Source organism: Toxorhynchites rutilus, chromosome 2 (genome assembly GCF_029784135.1).
Source record: "Toxorhynchites rutilus septentrionalis strain SRP chromosome 2, ASM2978413v1, whole genome shotgun sequence".
Classification (NCBI taxonomy): Eukaryota; Metazoa; Arthropoda; class Insecta; order Diptera; family Culicidae; genus Toxorhynchites; species Toxorhynchites rutilus.
The window spans coordinates 53,198,186-53,219,483 of record NC_073745.1 but is presented as its reverse complement, the minus strand read 5'-3'; the positions used below and the strand labels follow the sequence as shown (position 1 = coordinate 53,219,483).

Below are 21,298 nucleotides of genomic sequence, written 5' to 3'. Positions count from 1 at the left end.
GACGAAGCTATGGAGCCTTACTACGGCAGGAACTCTATGAAGCAATTCATCCGAGGAAAGCCTATTCGTTTTGGTGCTTTTGGTGCCTTTGTACTTATGACGGATATCTCATCAAATTTATCCCGTATGAAGGTAAAACACATGTTTAGATTTATATGCATTTTATAATGTTTTATTGAGAAATTTTATAGAAATTGTAGTAAAAACTGATCGTGACTCTGGAAAACCATTGCACAATGGTCCAGGAGATGCATTTAAGTGGAAATTAGCATTTAAAGGGAGTGTCACATCAAATTGCATCACGGAAAAAACGCTGTAGAAATTTAATTTTTAGAAATTATATCTTCAGCTTTCGCTTATAATCAGATAAGAGTGTATAGATCACGTTGGCCATGCTTCACTGTCAATTTTTCGTAAATTTGGGAAAATGTCGTCGAACGAAAAAGAGCGTCGTGAATTAATCCTGCGCACTCATTTCGAGAATCCGGAGTTGTCACATCGGGACATCGGTAAGATGCTGGGAATCGTACAATCCACGGTCAGCATAGTACTAAAACGATACTTCGAGAACTTAACCATCGACCGGAAGGTGAAGAACGGCAAAAATGGATGCTCCGTCAGTGAAAAAGATCACAAGCGCGTAGTTAAGCAGTGATCCGAGAAGTTCGGTCCGGGATGTCGCCTATAAGCTGAATTTGTCAAGTTCATTCGTCCAGCGGACCAAGCAGCGGGAGGGCCTGCGTACATACAAGGTTCAGAAGGCTCCTAACCACGACGACAAGCAAAACATGGTGGGGAAGACGCGAGCCCGGAAGCTGTACACCGAAAAGCTGACGAAGCCGCATTGTCTGGTAATGGACGACGAAACCTACGTCAAAGCGGACTTTCGTCAGCTGCCGGGCCTGTTGTTCTTCTCCGCAGAGGACAAATTCAGCGTTCCGGAGGAGATTCGCAAGCAGAAACTATCCAAGTTTGCCAAAAAGTACATGGTGTGGCAAGCGATCTGCTCTTGCGGAAAGCGGAGCGCCCCCTTCGTGATGACCGGCACGGTAAACGGGCAGGTTTACCTTAAGGAGTGCCTACAGAAGCGCTTACTACCACTGTTGAAGCAGCACGAGGGCCCGACCATCTTCTGGCCGGATCTCGCTTCGTGCCACTATTCAAAGGACGTGTAGGAGTGGTACGAAGCCAACGGGGTCACCTTCGTGCCAAAGGAAATGAACCCGCCCAACGCGCCGGAGCTTCGCCCAATAGAGAAATATTGGGCGATTATGAAGCAGGCCCTCCGGAAGAACCCAAAAGTTGTCAAATCGGAGGCGGACTTCAAGAGAAAATGGATTTCTGTTAAAAAAAACTACAACCTGACGTTGTACAGAACCTTATGGACGGGGTAAAGAGGAAGGTGCGAGCATACGGGCTTGGGCTCGAAGTATGAGTAAAAAGAAAATGCCAAAAGTTGTTTAATAGTTTTTATTTTACTGTCTAAAATTTTCAAAAGGATCGGTCTACTGGGCGAATTTCTACAGCGTTTTTTCCGTGATGCAATTTGATGTGACACACCCTTTAGACCTCGACAGTTATTCTCTAGACAAAAACTGTCTTAGACAAAGTTGTTACTCATGATAGAGCGCTCGTTTTTATGTTGTCAAAAATAGGGTGACCAAAATTGTCGATGAAATAAAAAATATAACTTTCTTATCTTTATAGATAGACGTAAACATAGTTCAACAATTTTGTTGTTCTAATTATTTGAGACATCTTTGTAGAACAAAGTTTTTCTTTATCTCTTAAAAATAACCGATATAGCGCCTTTTTTCTAAGTTACGTTAGGGTCACCATGAAAAAAACTGTTTTTTTGCTCTAACTTTCATATTTAAAATTTTACATGCAAACTGTCCTCAAAAGACTTTTAGAGCTTACTAATACAAACATTTTTCGATGCAGAACTTGTCAATATCTCAACTTTACTCAAAGTTATTGATATTTCTCCCAAAAGACACGCTCTTTTTATTTGTTTGTCATTCTTTCTGGGGCAAACGTAAACAAAGTTTATTGGCGGCAATTGAAAGAACACATTTCATTCTATATGATGTGTGTTTTTAAAAAAACTATGTTTTTTTTTGTGTTTGAGTAAATTAAAATTGAAATCATAAGTTTTTGGGTAAAAAACCATCAATAGCTTTGAGTAGGATTAAGATATAGACAAGTTCTGCATCGCAAAATGTTGGTATCGATAAGCTCTAAAAGTCGTACAAAGACAGTTTTGATGTAGAATTTGAAATATGAGAGTTAAAGCAGAAAAAACACGTTTTTTCATGGTCACCCGATTCGATTTAACGCTTTTTTTCTAAGCTACATAGAAAAAAGCGTTAAATCGATTATTTTAAAAGATAGAAAAAAGCTTTGTTCTACAAAGTTGTTTAGAATAACTGGGGCTACAACATTGTTGAACTATGTTTATCTCTATCTATAAAGATAAGAAAGTGAGATTTTTCATTTCATCGACAATTTTGTTCACCCTTTTATTGATAACATAAAAATGAGCGCTCTATCATATGTAACAACTTTGTCTAAACAATAAATATCTCCTACAAAGTTGTTTTTAGTGCCTTCTATCTGAGTTGCATTAGGTTAACTATGAAAAAACGGGTTTTTTTACTCTAACTTTTATATTTAAAATTCTACATCAAAATGGTCTTCGTACGACTTTTTACGATGCAGAACATGTCAATATCTTAATCCTACTCGAAGTTATTGGTGGGTTTTCATTGAAAAACTCATGATTTCAATATTAATTTATTCAACAAAAAATAACATAGTTTTGAAAATCACATGTTATATAAAGTGTAATCTGTTTTTTCAAATTCCGTCAACGAACATTTTTTTTGTTTGCCCCTGAAAGAATGACAAATAAATGAAAAGGGCGTGTTTTTTGGGAAGAAATATCAATAACTTTGAGTAAAGTTGAGATATTGACAAGTTCTGCATCGAAAAATGTTTGTATTAGCAAGCTCTAAAAGTCTTTCGAAGACAGTTTGCATGTAAAATTTGAAATATAAAAGTTAGAGCAAAAAATAAGTTTTGTTCATGGTGACCCTAACGTAACTTAGAAAAAAGGCGCTATATCGGTTATTTCAACAGATAGAAAAAAAAAATTTTCTACAAAGATGTCTCAAATAATTAGAGCTACAACATTGTCGAGCTATGTTTACCTCTATCTATAAATATAAGAAAGTTATATTTTTTATTTCATCTACAATTTTGGTAACCCTCTTTTTGACAACATAAAAACCTGAGAGAGAGGAGCCAGCTGAATGACAGATAGTTTGTTTTCTTCTTATTCTTTTTGCGCTTTCTCATCAAGAAAATTCAAATCGGACAATTTCAATCAAGCAAGTTGTTGTCATTCATCTATGAGAAAAGTGTTCAAACTTGACGTGAATCTTTGTTTGTGAGTACATTTGTGCGTTTTTATCCTTGATTTGGTTTTTGACGTAGGACTACGTCTAACAGGAATATATGGAGGGAAAACGAAAATTTGAACACTGATCATGTGGGATATAATGAAAGTTGTACTAGGTCAGCCCACATCATGGCTTCCAGCAGCATCGGCCCACTCAAACAAGTTTCTTTTACTTCTGACTATTTCGATATAGTTGTCCTGAAGAATTATTTCGATGATTTCTAAAACAATATCCGAAATAATAAGCAAACAAATTTTTATGATTCCTTTGCCGGATGAGATCTTGTGTGAATTTATGGGTGTTTTCGGCTCATTTGTGACTTTTTCCGATCGTTCATTTAGTTTTCGCGAATTCATTCATGGTTCCCGGATTAAAAGTCAAGCTGGGCGTGAATAAGGCATTTTCCAGCGGCGAGAGCAGTTTTCTTCGATTGAAAACAAAAGGTGTTTCGAATGTTTCGTTTTGCGGCGGTAGCTATCACTACGCTGTCAAAACATTACCGGTTCGGTTCGGATTACTGTAGCTGTTCAGCGAAAGGTGGTGCAGACACAAATTTGTGGATTATTAATTTGGAAACGATGTTTTTCACAGCATTTGAGATGAAGTTTTGCTCTTGGCACCAAACAATCAACATGCTAATGTTGAAGGTGAAGGTTTACTCGGATGTTTTATTGCTTCACTGCTTTGATAATGGTTTGCGCATTTAGTTTGTCTACATTACATCTGCACTGTATATAAATATGAAACAATGAATTACGTATTTTGAGCTTGTTTTGACGTAGGACTACGTCTTTCATTTCTATACCGGGGTGTAAAATCAAAGTTTCGAAACCGAAAGCGTTACGCCGGAGACCGCGATTTTGAGCGTTAATAGCTCCTAAACAATTGAACGAAATGGTATGATAAACACTTCATTCGAAAGATAAAATGTCTACACGTTATATATTTGTTACTTTTTGATCCAAAAACTTGTTTCAATAGCCTTAAAATTGTTCTCAAAACAGGCTATTGAAATCACCAATCGGTATATAAGCGAGCGCCGCTCGGAAATCCACTCAGTTCTAATTGAACAGCGATTGGAGCATGTTGTCGCTGTTGTGGTGAAGCTCTTCGTTTATCATGAAAGCGCGGATGAACGGTGTCACCAAGAGCCTGTTTGTGCACCTTAGGCCAGAAGGGAATCCATCAGGAGGAGAGTGATGCCACAAACGGTTCCCCGGGAAGACATCGCTACACACACACATACACGCGCGGAATTCTTTCCGTTTGGATGTCATTCAGCATCGAGAAAGTTCCGGAAAGATCTAATCATTGCTGGAAAATAATCTACAAGTTCCTCTGGGAATTTAAAAATACATTCTTTTGCGAAATTAACAGCTGGTTATCGAGTTAGTATTAACTACTGGTGGGCTTCCAGTATCGAGGAAAATGTGGAAATATCTAATCGTTGCTGGAAAATAATCTGCCAGTTCCCCTTGGAATTGAAATTTTCATTCAAGCGAAAGAGTTTATTTTCATGTTTTCTATCCATAAAATATCCATATAATACATTTGGGTTTGTGATTTGTCATTCAAGTACAGTTAGCAGGAAAGCTTCTGAAGATTATTCTTCAGAACAAGGTTTTTCGTATCCTATATTGGATGCATAAAACCTTGTGCCTCCAACGTAACGCTCTCGTTTTCGAAGTCCCCCAAATATTCATTTATTCATTCATTCAGAATGGATTTAGATTCAACTTCAAACAAATGATCTCTAAATCAACGATAGTCCTACGTCACCCTTGCGGTTATACGATAGATATAACCCACTTCCTGTTTTTCTGAAGTGAAATAACTTGACCTAAATTCGAACAAATGAAAATAAACCAATATTTATATTTTTGACAACCTTTGGCGTAGTCCTACGTCCCTCCGGTTATGTCCCCGATATTACCCTTTACCCGACGCAATGTGCAGCGTATGTGGAATATATTATTTTATTATTATTAGTTTCTACCAGGTGCATTTTGAGGAAAGTTTTTTTTGTGTCCGATGAAAATAATAATAGGTTGACTAAAAAGGATGCAGTACCAACTGTTTGCATAGGCAGTGATCACGATTCGGAAGAAAATGAGAGTTATACTGCCAGTCTCTCGACGTCTTTTTCCTTTTTTGCTCATCGCTGGTGATCATATTCAAATTTCAAATTTGGCATGCAGGTCGCTTATCAAGGCAGTAGAAGCACTGAATGTCCAGTCAAATTGACCGATAGTGTTCCGTTTTCAACGGAAGTAAGATTCATGTATTATAAATCCGCCTATTGAGAGCCACAAATGATGAAATTTATAAGTAGCCACAAACCCATTTTCTACAAAACCAGTGCACAGTCTGCGCACGATATTCAGTTTCACATTCTATTCGACCATGATACAAACGACAAAATTCCAAAATAATCCTACCGAAGCAGAAACGAACTACATAGAGAAAAAGCACTAAAACAATAACAACAGCAACATCAACGCACGTCACGTCATCCCCACTGCGCATCAGCCCATCAGTGGGCAATGAAGTACAGCAGCGTAACGAAGTGAAATCATTCCTTTCCAAACAGTCAGAGCGAACACGTCCTAACGTGAAAGTGCAAGCGAAGAATACCAGAGAAATATAGAGAACTTTTAACCTACAAATTGATAGTTTATTTCTAGTAAGTGTGTGACCATTGTTGTCGGCGGGTTTTCCTCAAACTGCCCGAACAGATAGTGAAGGTGAACCAATCAGTCTCGTCCACAAAACTAAAAGGTGTGATATAATTAGCTTCACTATATCAATCTCGAGCAGCGATAACATGATCCATTCGCTATACAATCATAATTGAGTGGATTTCCAAGCTGGCACCTGCTTATACAGATTTTTGTGATTTCAATAGCTTGCTTTCAAAGCAATTTTTGAGCTATTGAAACTAGTTTTTGGATCAATAACTAACAAACATAAAACGCGTAGACATTCTATCTTTCGAATGAAGCGGTTAACATACCATTTCTATCAACTAACAATGCTCGAAATCCTGTTTCTCTAATGTAACGCTCTCGTTCTTGAAGCTTTGAACTTACACCCCAGTATAGAAATGAAAGATGTAGTCCGACGTCAAAATCATTTTCACATAAAATTTCTTGCAATAAAATGTTATGTTAAAATTTTCTACATATTTCAATACTTCCCCTTGGTTCACCGTGACTGGTTCGCGCTGACATAAGGGCCATCACAACAAACGCGAGCTGGCTCCTCTCTCTCAGATAAAAACGAGCTATCATGAGTAACAACTTTGTCTAAGACAGTTTTTCTCTAGAGAATAACTGTCGAGGTCTAAATGCTAATTTCCACTTAAATGCATCTCCTGGACCATTGTGCATTGGGATCGAAGGTTGTGTCCAATTTGAGCAAAGATATTGTTGCTGAAGAAAGTTACGTGTACATAGGTAATTTTTCTTACCAGTTTGGCCCTTCTTCAAGATTTTGGCAAGAGGGACATAAATATCATTGGAACCATCCGTAACAACCGCATTGAAAAGGCGCCGTTGGAATCCATGAAAAAGCAAGCTCGTGGATCATATGACATTGTGCGTGATACTGGAGCAAACATCACCATTGTTCATTGGAATGACAGTAATGTTGTCAATATGGCTACAAATGTCAAAAATGACAACATGGAGGCACGTGTAAGAGATACATTAAGGCTGAGAAAAAAAGAGAATCAATATTCCAACCCCATCTTTGCAGAATGTACAAAAAAGGAATGGGTGGAGTTGATCTCTTCGACGCTCAACGATGGCTGTACCGTTGCACCATCCGTAAGAAGAAGTCTAAACACACGAAGTCATCGGAAGTTAGGTTTGACGGAATAAATCATTTCATTAAAACGAATCCAACTGGTACCCAACGAAAGTGTGCGTATTGCAACCGATGTACGACGTATATTTGCTTGAAGTGTGGTGTGGGTTTGCATCCTTCGGAGTGCTTTTCCGGTACCATACTCAGTGATACTAAATCCGATACACTGCCGTTCTACGCATAACTGTACTATGTTCTATGCAATCCCTATGAACCGTGGGACAATTATGCGTAGAACGGCAGTACACGAAAGTGCTAATAAATCATGAAAATGGTTGTTGAAGTTGAATTTTATGAAATAAAACCGTTTTGTTCGATATTCAACTGATTTTTTGATACTGTATCGGCTCAGCGTTTGAAATTTCATACGTCAGATATCTCAACTACCAAAGAACTCCAAACCAAAATATCGCGTTTCCTCCCCGTTACGGGACAAACCTAGATGGACTAGAAAGTTTCATGCCATTTGGATCAAGTTTTTGTACACCTGGCCAGTATTGGGTGAATTTTATAGATCGTAATCATTCAAACAAACTTACAATACATTAGTTAGTTATGTTTCATCCAACACCTATAAAATTCACTAGAAATAATTTATATGACAGAACAACGTTGCCCGGGTCAGCTAGTCAGGATGGCCAAAAGTATTTTTCAAAAAACTGGAAGATTGCTCTTAAAAAAACTGAAAGAAAACTGGATCCTGCAAAACCGTTTCATTTTAGAAATATCGGCTTTGATTTATCTGAAATGATTTTTTACTCATTCCAATGCTTGAAAAATACAATCTTCTTCGAAGATTCGTGCAGTAATCATATGTAGTTTATGAAATGGTGAAATAAACCATGATTAGAATGGCGTTTCCCTCTACTCGAACATTACTGTGAAACAATATTTAAGGATCTTTTCATCTCCGTTGCTATCTTTTTCGCACTCGTAAGTATGCAGAATAAATGGAATAAAAAAAATCAATGCACGGTGCCTAACCTTACCTTCAGTTTGATGTTTTTGCGTTTGTTGGTTCAGTTCCCATTCATGAACATTTGAATGGGGACATGTGCAAATTTCAACGAATGGGAGCTGAAACCAAATAGGCAAAACTGTCAAACTGACATCTCGGTGAACTGATTTATGCAGTGATCTATATATTAGAATTCTGGAATAATTTTTTATTAGGTCCACAATGTTATTCCAATACTAGAATGAGCACATTAAATACCAAATCAACACTGCTCAACTTTGATAATAAAATTATCAAATTTGTGTATTGAAAAGCTATTTCTCTCCATTTCTTTGGTATTATCCTTTGGTATTTTATTTCTTATATCAGACTCGTCCAAACTAAATTTTTGTATCAGGATCCAAATGATGTATCCTTTAGTATTTTCTCCTGCTCCAGAAAGTAAAAAAAAAATATACAAAAATATACATATTATGCATACTTACAAAAATAGTATATTGCACATGCATTTTATGCAAAGAATGCATTATCTCTTTTCATTACGAACTATGCGTCAAAAAGGGAAGATTGCATGATGCTTTTTTTTAACTAAAAATTAAAAATTGAACTAAAACTTTATATATATATTAATGTCATTGGTGCAAATGACTCCACGATCTCTGAACATTGGAATGATTTGGAGGACCTATAATATCTGATGTTTATATAAACTCAAAGCCAGCAAACAAGCTCTATGAACCATCTATATGAACATCAACCAATCAAGGATAAAATGGTAGATCAAATGGTTTAAACTCGAGGGTGTGTTGAAGGACCTGGAACATCTGATATTTTTAGAAATACAAAGACAGTGTTGCACATTGATGCTTGGGTAGGCTGTTGAAAAAGATAAAAGATAAGCGATAGCGGTTTTCCTGTATTAGTGATTAACACTAATTATTCGATAACATATTTATTGTAACAAATACAAACTTTATATGTTTTCCTTGTTTTCAGGCTCTTCTTCGTTTTTTCTGGCACTTTTGTTAACCTGTTCGTACATTGTTTAGTTATATTTCAACTTCATATTCTCGTTTATTTTTATCCCTCCCGATTGCTCCCCATGAAAAGAAACGTAGTTTTTCATAGACGTCTAGCACACCGGAGAAATAAGCAACTAGCAACTATCAACATGCAATAAGTAATATTATCGCAAATGGGTTTTTCCATTTAATTTTTGTTGATCTATCACCTTTGCAGAGCAACACTTATCGCTAGCAACACGTGTCGGCTGAAGAGTAAATTATCGGCCATAATTTGACAAGTTTCGTACATTGAGCAGATTGTTTGCATAATGCCAGGCGTTTTTATTGCTCTGGTATGCGAAGAACAACAAAACATGTTGCCTGTTGCATATTGCGTATTGCAGCTTGCTAGTTGCTTATTGCTCCGATGTGCGAGCCGCCGTAGACAGTAGCCATAATGTTCCTCAGCCTGTTTCTATTCATTGTTTTGTTGAGGGTATATCCAGAATAAGTTCATTCCACAGGTTCCACAGTTAAGTGGGAAGTTAAGGGGGAGGAAGGGATAATATTTATACATTGTGAGTTTATTTTGAATCACACATATAAAAAACTGGATAAAACTGGATAAAACTGGATAAAATTTTTAAAAAACTGGAAGATTTTAGGATTTAACTGTTTGACTGGATCGAGAATGAAAAACTGGAAGAATCCAGTTTAAACTGGAACATTGGCAACGCTGCAGCTAGTATTGTATATAAATAAAGAAGTAGTACAAATAAAACAAACACAGGATCTATGCCAAAATTTGTGTTCATTCAAACAAAGAAGCATCAGGATCAGTATGTGTGCCACAAAATGTGAAACAAATAAGCAATGCATCAAATATATCAATAGCTTCTTCGGGTGAGAACATTAAAAACTTTAACACCGATGTTTTATATTTGAACTTGTATTCTTTTATCACCTTTCTTCAACTTTTTACACTTTACCACTTCAGCTCGAATAGTCTGTTTTGCTTATGTTCCGTTTTGTTGCGGGGGTGTCCGTGTAGTGGCATAAACGCTGCTGCTAACTTCGCTGTTTGTGTTACGCTGTACCTGTCCACTATTGATATTGATAAACAAATCAACATATATCTTAAGTCTTTTCGCGAGTAAAATATTAAGTGGTTTATCGAACACCTAGGCCACCGAAATACAGCGGAAACCTTCCGTTCCGTTGTGCGCCAGCTAGGGTCAATACTCACATCAACGGTGCAACGGCGTATCGTCGTCTCCGCGCCATCGCCGATCGTCTTCGATAGCGGAGCAATACCTGGAATCGAACCCGTGAACGGCTCGGTTTTAGGTCTCGCTTCACATTATTCCATTGCCCGCTTCCATCATCATCCCCCGCGTTCATCACCAACATGTTCGCTGCTGCTGCCCCTCTGAGTGTTCTGCTCTATCGCCGCGGATGGTTGGCCATTCAGCTCAGCTGGATTATCGGTGGCTTCAACCAGTTCGCGTTCAGCGCTCAAACATTGGAGACGTTTCGTTACTGTTGGCGTTGTTGATGAGTTGTGTGTTGCGCTTCTGCTGCCCGATTTCGCCGACAATCTCCCCAGCGCCACAGCGGAAGCGGAGGAAGCTCTCAAGTTTATCTGTGACCACCACTGGCCACTGATAGTGTTTTACAACGCGCCACGCGAGAAAATAGTGAGTGTGTGTGTGTGTGTACGTTTTGTTAGTCCAGTCATTTTTCCTCGCTTGCCCACCCAATTGCCGGTGGTGCGTTTCCACTCGCGTCGCGAAAAGAGATGCGCCGTGTGGAAAGTGCTTTTCCAGTTATTTTCGTTCCGACAGTGCACGATCAGCGTTGTTTTTGAACTAACTTGCTTCAGTTTGCGCGTTTTCTGTATCTTTTTTGTGTTTTCGAAAGCTGTAACAGTAGTAAGTGTAGGTGTTTCGTGTGGATTTCAAAACAAATATTTCGAGAAATAGAGTGCGTTTTGGAGAAAGAAAAACAAAAACGCTAAATTGAAGCAACATTTCAAGTGAGACGGCTCATGGTGAAGTTTAATGAAATCGGTGGATGGTTCGGCCTCTGTTTTGTAGGCCAATTTCACAGTCCCATCGACGAAGATTTGGAAGTGCCGCAAAACGTGTTTAACTCTCCTCACATGCATTTCTTGCTTTTTTTTCTCTCTCCCCTCGTCCCGTGTGCAGCCTTACAAACGCAATAGCGAAAATCGAAAGTGAGTGCAAAATAAACCGGGAGGGGCAAAGGAAAAGGAAACCAAAAGTTTGCAACGGATTGGTTACCCACCGGTTGCAAAGAAGTTGCCCATTGCCGGCCAGCGCGGAGTATCGTGTGAATTTTTGAGCCACTTATTTTGGCGAATTCTGTGTTGTCGTTGTTGTTATTGCTATCTTTTGTATGGAAAATTTCACCACCCCATGTTCGATTACGGATTGCCTTAGCGGTTTTAACGGGCAGTAGAGAAGCGGTGTCAAGCAGAATTGGAAACGCGCCGCGTCGAGGGACGTTTGCGGAATACGGCTGCGCGAATTATATCGTCTGAAACGGTGAGTATTGGGAAATTCTAGAGGCCTCAATGGATCAGCTCTGCTGAATTGGGTGATTTTTCGTGACTAGTCAAGCATGAGTTATGAATTAGGTTGAAGCTGAGAACTGTGGGAATGTCTTCTTCTATCCGTGATCAGAATAAAATAGCCATTGTGAATTCTACTCGAAGGCTGAAAATGACAATTGTTTTGACTTGGGATGTGTGTTTGATATTCATATACTACACTCTGTCGAACTTCAGTAAAACCACTATAAATTTCATCATAGGAATTAATGTACAGGCAAACCTTTTTTGTGCGGGGGATAGGGACCGCACAAAAAAAGTCGCATAAAAAAACGTCGCCAGCAGCTTTAAAAAATCGTGTTCGGTACACATTTTGAAAAAAACTTTTTTGTGCGGTAGATAGGGACCGCATAAAAAAAATTTTCCCCAAGAAAATAACTCAAATACACGCCATTCACCGTTCAATTTACTTTTGTTTTCCTGCTTTGCGATGGGACACTTTGCCTTTTAGGTTGCGCGTGACTGTTTTGTGCTTTTAGTTGCATGTCGAAACGTGTTGCTGTTAGAAATCATGTCATTCAAAAACTTAGAAAAACTTAGAGCATTTGATGGGAGGAGGGGATCTGAAATCATTCCCCTCCTGAATAATTGAAAAAAACTAAATGGACGATAACTTCGTCAAATATATAAATTTCATACACCGCACAAAAAAAACGCATAATAGAAAACCGCACAAAAAAAATCGCGGAAAAAAACCGCACAAAAACAGGTTTTACTGTAATAAGCGATTCAATGTTTTGATACAATATTCGGTACTTCAAGTAGTATTAATTAACCACCAATTTAGTCGGGGACATAACCGGAGAAACGTAGGACTACACCAAGAGGTGTCCATTATTCGAATATCATGGAGCACAGATCCCAGAATGATCAACTTTTCATGTACAAAATTACAGAAAAAAATCAAAGGATAAAATAAAACCTCAGCACTCAGCAAACACTCAAATGTTTAGATTCAAATACGATAAAATCAAAATTTGTCGTGAAAATGTCGTGCGGTGCAAATGTTGCAGGGGTTATTGTTCATCCGGCAATGAACACATACTTGATGGCAAGCATATCGTAATAGGAATTTACCGTCTGGTATCGTGATATAATTGGGCTTTGCACTCCTCATGAATAACTGTGTTCTACTAGTCCTTCATGATACCCATATTGATGAGATTTAGAGACAATATGTAACCCGCCATTTTGTAGCGGTCGCCATCTTGGATTTTCAAGATCATGAAATAAGGAGTTTTATAATGACTGCAGAGATAAAGGTGTGTTCCAAATTTCAGATCAATCGATCAACAGGAAAGGGTCAAATTTCAATTAATGTGGTACAGCGCCATAGACAAACATTTTACATACAAACATACAAATATGTCACAGTTAAATAAAACCGTTTAAAAACTCCAGAATTCTATCAAATCGAGTGCGATTAGTTACTCATTCACCCGGCGCTATGCTTCCACCGCTTTTAACACACTTCGATAGGCTCTCCTGCTCCAAATCCCATTGAAACTCCTGTATCTCACTCTTGCGCTATCGCACCGCATACATCCTCGGCAAATGCAGCAATCTCTTATGCTGAAAATTAATTTCAAGATAGCGTCTTTCCTGCTTCGCGTCCGATAATAGAATGTGGACAAGGGAGGAAGGAAGGAAGGTTTTGTATTATAGAGACTTTAAACTTTTTCAGTTCATTCGTCTCTAGCCTTGAGAAAAGCCCTTGGAAAACTTTACTTTACTCCAGCATTACACCTCCACCCTCTTGCCTTGAGAAAGGCACTCGATCCCTCGCCATCCAGCTCGTCCAGCAACGATGTTTATATAGGGAACGTTGTAGCGACCGCCTATATTTATTTCTAATCTCTTTTTTGTCTCCCTCCTTCACCTTGTCCATACGGTTCGCCCGTACCCGTGGTTGTTTGTAATGAATAGCTGTTTGCTGCGGGAGCGCAGCCAAATGTATGGGAAAGTAGGGAGTTCTTCCTTCCAATTTTTCATCAATTTGAACTTTATATGAGCTGAAAACCCGTAATGTCTCTAATCAAATTTCCGTTGCTTGAGATCACTCATAAGGTTTTAGGCAATGATGGAGCCAACTTCTTTTGATACTTTTACCAATTGCTTCATCAAAGCCAGCTCGTTCTCCAAGAGACCTGGACCTTTTGTTATGCCTGGTATAGTGATAGGCATAACAGAAGCCCACCTTGGATGCTTAAAAACTTTTCGCAATTTCTGGACTATTTTATCAAAAACTACTACCGTAGTTTTATAGAATTGTTTATTAACTATTACTCTTTCAAGTAATTAACAAGTTTGGCCATTTTTATTAGATTTTGTTTTCTCCCATACATGACTTCTTTAAAGTGTGCAAATATGCGTTGACAAAAATAAAAGCCCAACCCCAAAACATAATATTAAAATCACTCAAAACCTTTGAGTAACCCCTCGTTTCTTCATGTTATGACAGTTATGCGGTATTGTTAGCAATCGATATTGAAGCGATATAAACAAAGTGTTGTTTCGATTGTATTAAAAATAGCATTAGATATGAAGTAGATGTCGTTGGAGGAAATCGAAAAAAAACAGCGGTCCGACATTGCTGTGGGACATATATTGCTCAGGAAAACACGAGACCCAGTAATAAAAAGCGAATTGATTTTCATGTTTTTTTTTCCTGCAGGGACAGTGCTTATTTCAATTTAGAAGTGTGTTCGGACTTATTGGTGACGATGATGATGTTTCAAATTATAGACTTTTTAAACTTTGTCAGTTCATACTGCTCTAGCCTTTAAAAAGGCCATTTTGGGAAACTGAACTAAACTCTCGGTCTTGAGAAAGTCTTGAGAAAGCCTCTCTGCTGCTGTCGTCTTTCGGTTCCTAATTGTATGACTGATGAATCGTAAATCTTACTTACTGATGGCTTTTCTCCGGTCGATTATTCAATTTTCGTCAACCTGCCTGCAACCAACCAACGCATTAATACAAATTTTCCAGCTACTGAAATCGAGGCCCTCTTGTAGTCTTCTCGTTAGAGCACGGATCACTCGACCCTTATATAGATGATGGCAGTGTCATCGGCGAATAAAGACAGGATACCGCCACCTGGAAGGGGAGGAACATCTGATGTAAATATGTTAAACAGGATAGGTCCTGGAACGCTACCCTGGGAAGCACCCGCATCTACTCTACTGAACGTATTAGAATGAGAAGTCTTCAGAAAGACCCTGAAAGATCTGCCCGCTGAATAGCTACTGACGATCTTCACAAGGAAGATCGGAAAGTTGTATCTATGAAGCTTGGACACAAGGCCATCATGCCATACATTGTCGAACGCCTTTTCGACGTCCAACAACGCCATCGCGGATATTTTTGAAATGCTCTTGTTCCGCCTAATGATGTTAGTTACCCGTATAAGCTGATGTACAGATGAGTGACCTTATATGAATCCAAATTGTTCCTGAAGGATTTTGGTTTGAGAACTCCAGTCAACGACTGACAATCATCTTTTCGAATATTTTCGAGATGGAGGATAACAGACTGATTGGGCGATAGCTTTTGGCATTGGTGGGATCTTTACCATGCTTGAGAATTGGAATAACTTCAGCTGACTTCCATTGAGAAGGGAAGTAGCAAGGTTCCAAGCACTTATTAAAGACTGCTGCCATTAAAGAATGATTAAAGAAGTCAACACTCAAGTTGTTCTACTCCAGATCGACCACTCCACCAATTCCAGCAGCCTTGATGTTTTTGGTAGATTTTATGGCCGTTATCACCTCATCAGCTGATAGTTTTGAATCTTCCGGTAAAACTATTTGTTGTTCTGCAATCCTAGTCATGTCCTCTACTATTACAGACTCGTGCGGACTGATCATGGTGCAACCAAGATTGTGAGAGTTCACGAAGTGCTGACCTATGGCATTTCAACCAAAAGTTGAATCGTCGCTAGATGTTGAACAGTTGGTTTTTAAGGCGTGGTGCACAAATTACGCTAACGCTAGAGTAACGCTAGAAATCCGAGCTTTGGATCGCCTCCCTCCCCCTTACGTAACTCAATTCTTATCTCTAATACACTGAAAGTAACGCAACCTCGACCTACCTCCCCAAATTCTCACGTTACGTAACTTGTACACGACGTCCAAATTCAACAACACTCGTTCGTGAGACAAACAAATAATGTAAATAAAGCCAATGATGAAAACAGGGATGTCAGATATGGGTAAATTGAATATCATTTTGATTTATTATTTTCTCAGAAGTTTTTAAATTTGCAAGAATTTCCAAGTAATATGTATGAAGAGAAAAAGTATGGTCGCATATTCTGAATTATAAAAGAGTAAAAATAAGTATGGCCACATATATAAAATCGTTTACAAAAGTGGACGTGTAATTCGCATTGGATTGTTGTCTTCGGTATATTTTCTCCTTTGCTTATTTGCACGCTAGAAAACACTAACATAATTGAATTTAAACGGCAGTTTTTTTTACCTTTGCACGGTTTGAACAAAATATTATATAATGGGCTTGAAAAGTTTCTGGCTCCCCTGCTAATGGGAAAGACGGTTTTTGGTTATGAGAGTGTTCGACAGATGGAATATGAGCTGAAAAATAACAGCATCTGGAAATGTAGTATTTTTATAATATTTTAGTGTACTAGCAACCCGGATGATTGGAGAACTGTTGGAACATTTTCTCATGCGTTGTAAAAAAAATGGTGGCAGTAAAAAAATCACCGCTGTTTTTATTATGAAGCTTATTTTGAGGATGCACTTTCTTAGTTTTATTTTTAAAAATAATAGGGCAAATGATCATCGATTAAACAATATTTTTAATCACATTTTTCAAAGGTAAGGATCATGTAAATGGCATCAATTCGGCAATACAACATGTGCAACTTTCAAATGCAGATGTTTTTGGAGATAGTATTTGGAAAACAACAATTAAAATTGATTTGTAGCTAGAATTTATTAGACTGTTCAACATTTGGAAAGTGTTCAACAATTAACGAGGTACCCTACTTGTAGGATGACAGCGCGACGCGTTTCAGGGTTCGCTGCACTGTTGTTTGTAAAACTTCTAACCTGACGTCTCGGATCGAGAGGTTGGAGTTCCGCTTCCGATTTCCCCCGATCCGGGATTCCTGGTCGAAAAACGTTCTCCAAACACTGTTATTACGTTTGGTGATAGTTGATGTCGAGGACATAGCCGAAGAGACGTGGGACTACAACAAGGGTTGCCAATTTAAATAACTTATCGAATATCCGAGTAGTTTTTCGGTACCTATTAGCAAAAATACATGCTAGAACGATGGCCTTAGCGCATAAGCTCTGCTTCGCGGTTAGAAAATGAATTATGTTTTCGGAAAGCAACAACCAAATTTATTTCATTAGACTGGCAGTAGATTCACAAGGGGAGTGGCTTACAATAAAATTCTTCGCTTGTATCCAAATTCCGCTGTTACTCCGGTTGCTTCTTTTGGTCGGACCTATTTGAGGAGCACGAATTGGCTACAGTCAAAATGAGACACATAGTGCGTTTGGACAATGCTTGACACTTCAGAATTATTCAATTGTTTATCCCGAGAAAAATGTAATGTTACAGTTGTGTCACAATTCACTGTCAGCTGGTGAGTGAGTATGCTTTGTAACCGGCAGTGTGTTTATAGCATTGGGAAGATGTACATCGAACGAAGATCTAACGATTCTAAAATTCTTTTTTCTAAACTTGTCAATACGTTCATCGAAGCGCTTTGATTGTTAAAGTAGGGGAAAGCCGGGAAAGACGAACACCTATGTATGATTCATAAATTACATTTTTATTTTAAATTTTAATGATGTACAAACTTGCAATACAGTGTAACAATACCTTTGACACTTACTGTGTACACCTATCTGGCCTTCTGTTAAAATTGTAAATAAAAACAAAAAAATAATCTAGAATGAGCAGCTTCATGTGGGGATTGCATTACCGTGCCAAAATTCCAATAACCGGTTATTTAGTAATGAGAATTTCATTACCCGTAAACCGGTAAGTGACCAATAAAAATATTTTAAAATAAAGACATTTTCTTGAAAAAAAAAGGGCTTTTATTGATAATGATCAGTTCACAAAAAGATGGTTAAAATAATACTTAAGGACACAGAGAATGTTAATTTTGTCGTCTTCTACCGTTTTGTCTCATATTCCGATCAGTCTCAAATTTCAAACACTTCATTTTTCAATGTAAATTTAATAAACTTTTATGTCATAAATAATTGAACAATGAAAACACAGGTATTTTTTGAGATATAGGCTTCATTTTGACATCATTTACAGGTATCGATAGAATTTATAATAACATTTGCAAAAAAGTGACAATCAAAACCAATGATAAAATGTTTGCGTTAGCAAATTCTGTAAAAACAAGCATCGTTCATTTTTCAGTTTTTGTAGTTTTTTATTAACATTTTGTTTGCGGTTTTCATGTTGAGTGCTAGAGAATGTAAGGATCTACAATAAATGAATGAAAAAAAAAGATATTTTATGCAGAAATCTTCAATAAAATTAGTATCGAAGTAGTGTTCGGAATATGAATCAAGTTCCAACGCATGATTCAAATTGTGAACACTTCATTTTTAAATGTGAATTTACTGACCTTCAATGTTATAAATAATTTAATAATCAAAATCCTGATATTGTTTGGGTTATAGACTTCATTTTAACATCATTTATAGGTATCGATACCGATATAGCGTCATTGGTCCCGAAACCATGTAAACTATAAAAAACAAATACAATGAATAATTACGAAAGCCAATCCAATTAACCTTTTTCAACATAACATTTTCCAAAAAAGACTAGCTAATTGACTTTAATTTTATATATCGATCATATGAATCGTTCCAATAGTTTAATAGTTATGATTTAAAAAAATGCATTTTTGCTGCTCGGAATTTGAGACAAAAGTGTTCGGAATATAAGTCAGTGACGAAAATGGTGTTCGGAAGTTGAGACAAAAGTGATTAAAAATATTTTTAGTTTTTCACCACGAATATGTATTTGTAAATCAGTTTTATTGTAGTAAAATGAAAAAGAAATGTATCCAAAATTCAAATTAATTTCGTGAAAGAGTACCATTTTGAGTAATGAGACACTGTTTAATGGCGATCAAAGCTTGAGTGTTCGGAATATGAGACAAAACGGTAATCTAGATCGGATCTCATTAACAAAGTTTCCAGAAGAGGAAAACGCTCGTTCAATTATGTTGGGTGTACAATACGAAGAGCATCGACTACTATTGTCATATATTGGGTTGGGGAAAAAGAAATGTCGTATATTGTCAATATATGGCAACACTTAAACATATCTTGTGTTGTACTTATCGCATCGGGTCATACTATACGGCTATTTAAAGACGACAATCTGTGCTACAAGTTTCGTTTTGATAGTGTTGTGATTGTCCTTTTCAGTCTCAAGTTATAGCGCGTCAAAGATGGAGTCCACTAAGCAAGAAATTCCCCATATTTTAAGTTTTTACTACATGCGAGGTAAAACTGCAATGAAGGCGGCCGAAAAAATTCGTGTAGTTTATGGACCCGATACTGTAACGATTCGCACAGCACAGCGTTGGTTTGATCGATTTCGTTCTGGTGTAGTGGCTATCGAAGATAAAGGGTGTGTCACATCAAATTGCATCACAGAAAAAACGCTGTAGAAATTTAATTTTTAGGAATTATATCTTCAGCTTTCACTTATAATCAGATAAGAGTGTATAGATCACGTTGGCCATGCTTCACTGTCAATTTTTCGTAAATTTGGAAAAATGTCGTCGAACGAAAAATAGCGTCGTGAATTAATCCTGCGCACTCATTTCTAGAATCCGGAGTTGTCACATCGGGACATCGGTAAGATGCTGGGAATCGTCCAATCCACGGTCAGCAGAGTACTAAAACGATGCTTCGAGAACCTAACCATCGACCGGAAGGTGAAGAACGGCAAAAATGGATGCTCCGTCAGTGAAAAAGATCACAAGCGCGTAGTTAAGCAGTTTAGACGTGATCCGAGAAGTTCGGTCCGGGATGTCGCCAATAAGCTGAATTTGTCAAGTTCATTCGTCCAGCGGACCAAGCAGCGGGAGGGCCTGCGTACATACAAGGTTCAGAAGGCTCCTAACCGCGACGAAAGGCAAAACATGGTGGGGAAGATGCGATCCCGGAAGCTGTACACCGAAATGCTGACGAAGCCGCATTGCCTGGTAATGGACGACGAAACCTACGTCAAAGCGGACTTTCGTCAGCTGCCGGGCCTGTTGTTCTTCTCCGCAGAGGACAAATTCAGCGTTCCGGAGGAGATTCGCAAGAAGAAACTATCCAAGTTTGCCAAAAAGTATACGGAAAGCGGAGCGCCCCCTTCGTGATGACCGGCACGGTAAACGGGCAGGTTTACCTTAAGGAGTGCCTACAGAAGCGCTTACTACCACTATTGAAGCAGCACGAGGGCCCGACCATCTTCAGGCCGGATCTCGCTTCGTGCCACTATTCAAAGGACGTGTTGGAGTGGTACGATGCCAACGGGGTCACCTTCGTGCCAAAGGAAATGAACCCGCCCAACGCGCCGGAGCTTCGCCCAATAGAGAAATATTGGGCGATTATGAAGTAGGCCCCCCGGAAGAACCCAAAAGTTGTCAAATCGGAGGCGGACTTCAAGAGAAAATGGATTTCTGTTCAAAAAAAACTACAACCTGACGTTGTACAGAACCTTATGGACGGGGTAAAGAGGAAGGTGCGAGCATACGGGCTTGGGCTCGAAGTATGAATAAAAAGAAAATGCCAAAAGTTGTTTAATAGTTTTTATTTTACTGTCTAAAATTTTCAAAAGGATCGGTCTACTGGGTGAATTGGGTGAAGTTACTTCTCAAATGGCAACAAGTTTGCGAACAAAACGGCGCATATTTGACTTAAATTGGATAATTTTAAGTATGTTAAATAAAGCGTCAAATTTCGATCAGAAATACGACATTTCTTTTTCCCCAAATTGCAATCTGACGTTAGCTTCCAATTCCTTTATCTCTGTCAGTTCTTCATCACTGGAACTGTTTCGTTTTTAGATCGTGCAGCGATTTTTGAACTGAAGGAGGTCATAGTAGGTCATAGAATCGACGGAACCAGGGCCCGAAATCTTCGAAGGTGAAAAATGAAGACCGACTCTACTCTCAGTAGCTTTGCTTCGACTGGAACTGCTTCGGCAGTCACCCACAACAAAAAGTGACTTGACTAGAAAATGAATTGACTAGCGTTGACTAGCGAGGATGACTGGCGAACTAGGCCATTCAGTGATTATTTAACTGACTCTGCCTCTTCATTCAACTGAACTCAATGCACATTTCTACTCCCCTAGGAACGAA

At 38.3% G+C, this 21,298-nt stretch overlaps 1 protein-coding gene across 3 annotated transcripts in view; it reads left to right on the top strand.

Moving 5' to 3' along the window:
• The first annotated feature begins 10,782 nt into the window (after positions 1–10,782).
• Positions 10,783–21,298, top strand: part of LOC129765392 (uncharacterized) — a 107,452-nt gene continuing 96,936 nt past the window's right edge. Inside the window, exons 1-2 of one of the 3 annotated variants that reach the window (XM_055765670.1) lie at positions 10,783–10,990; positions 11,501–11,860. The gene's annotated coding sequence lies outside the window, so the exon portion shown is untranslated. Of the gene's footprint in view, positions 11,861–21,298 lie in introns of all 3 variants that reach the window. The other 2 variants (XM_055765672.1, XM_055765673.1) reach the window with 2 other exon arrangements.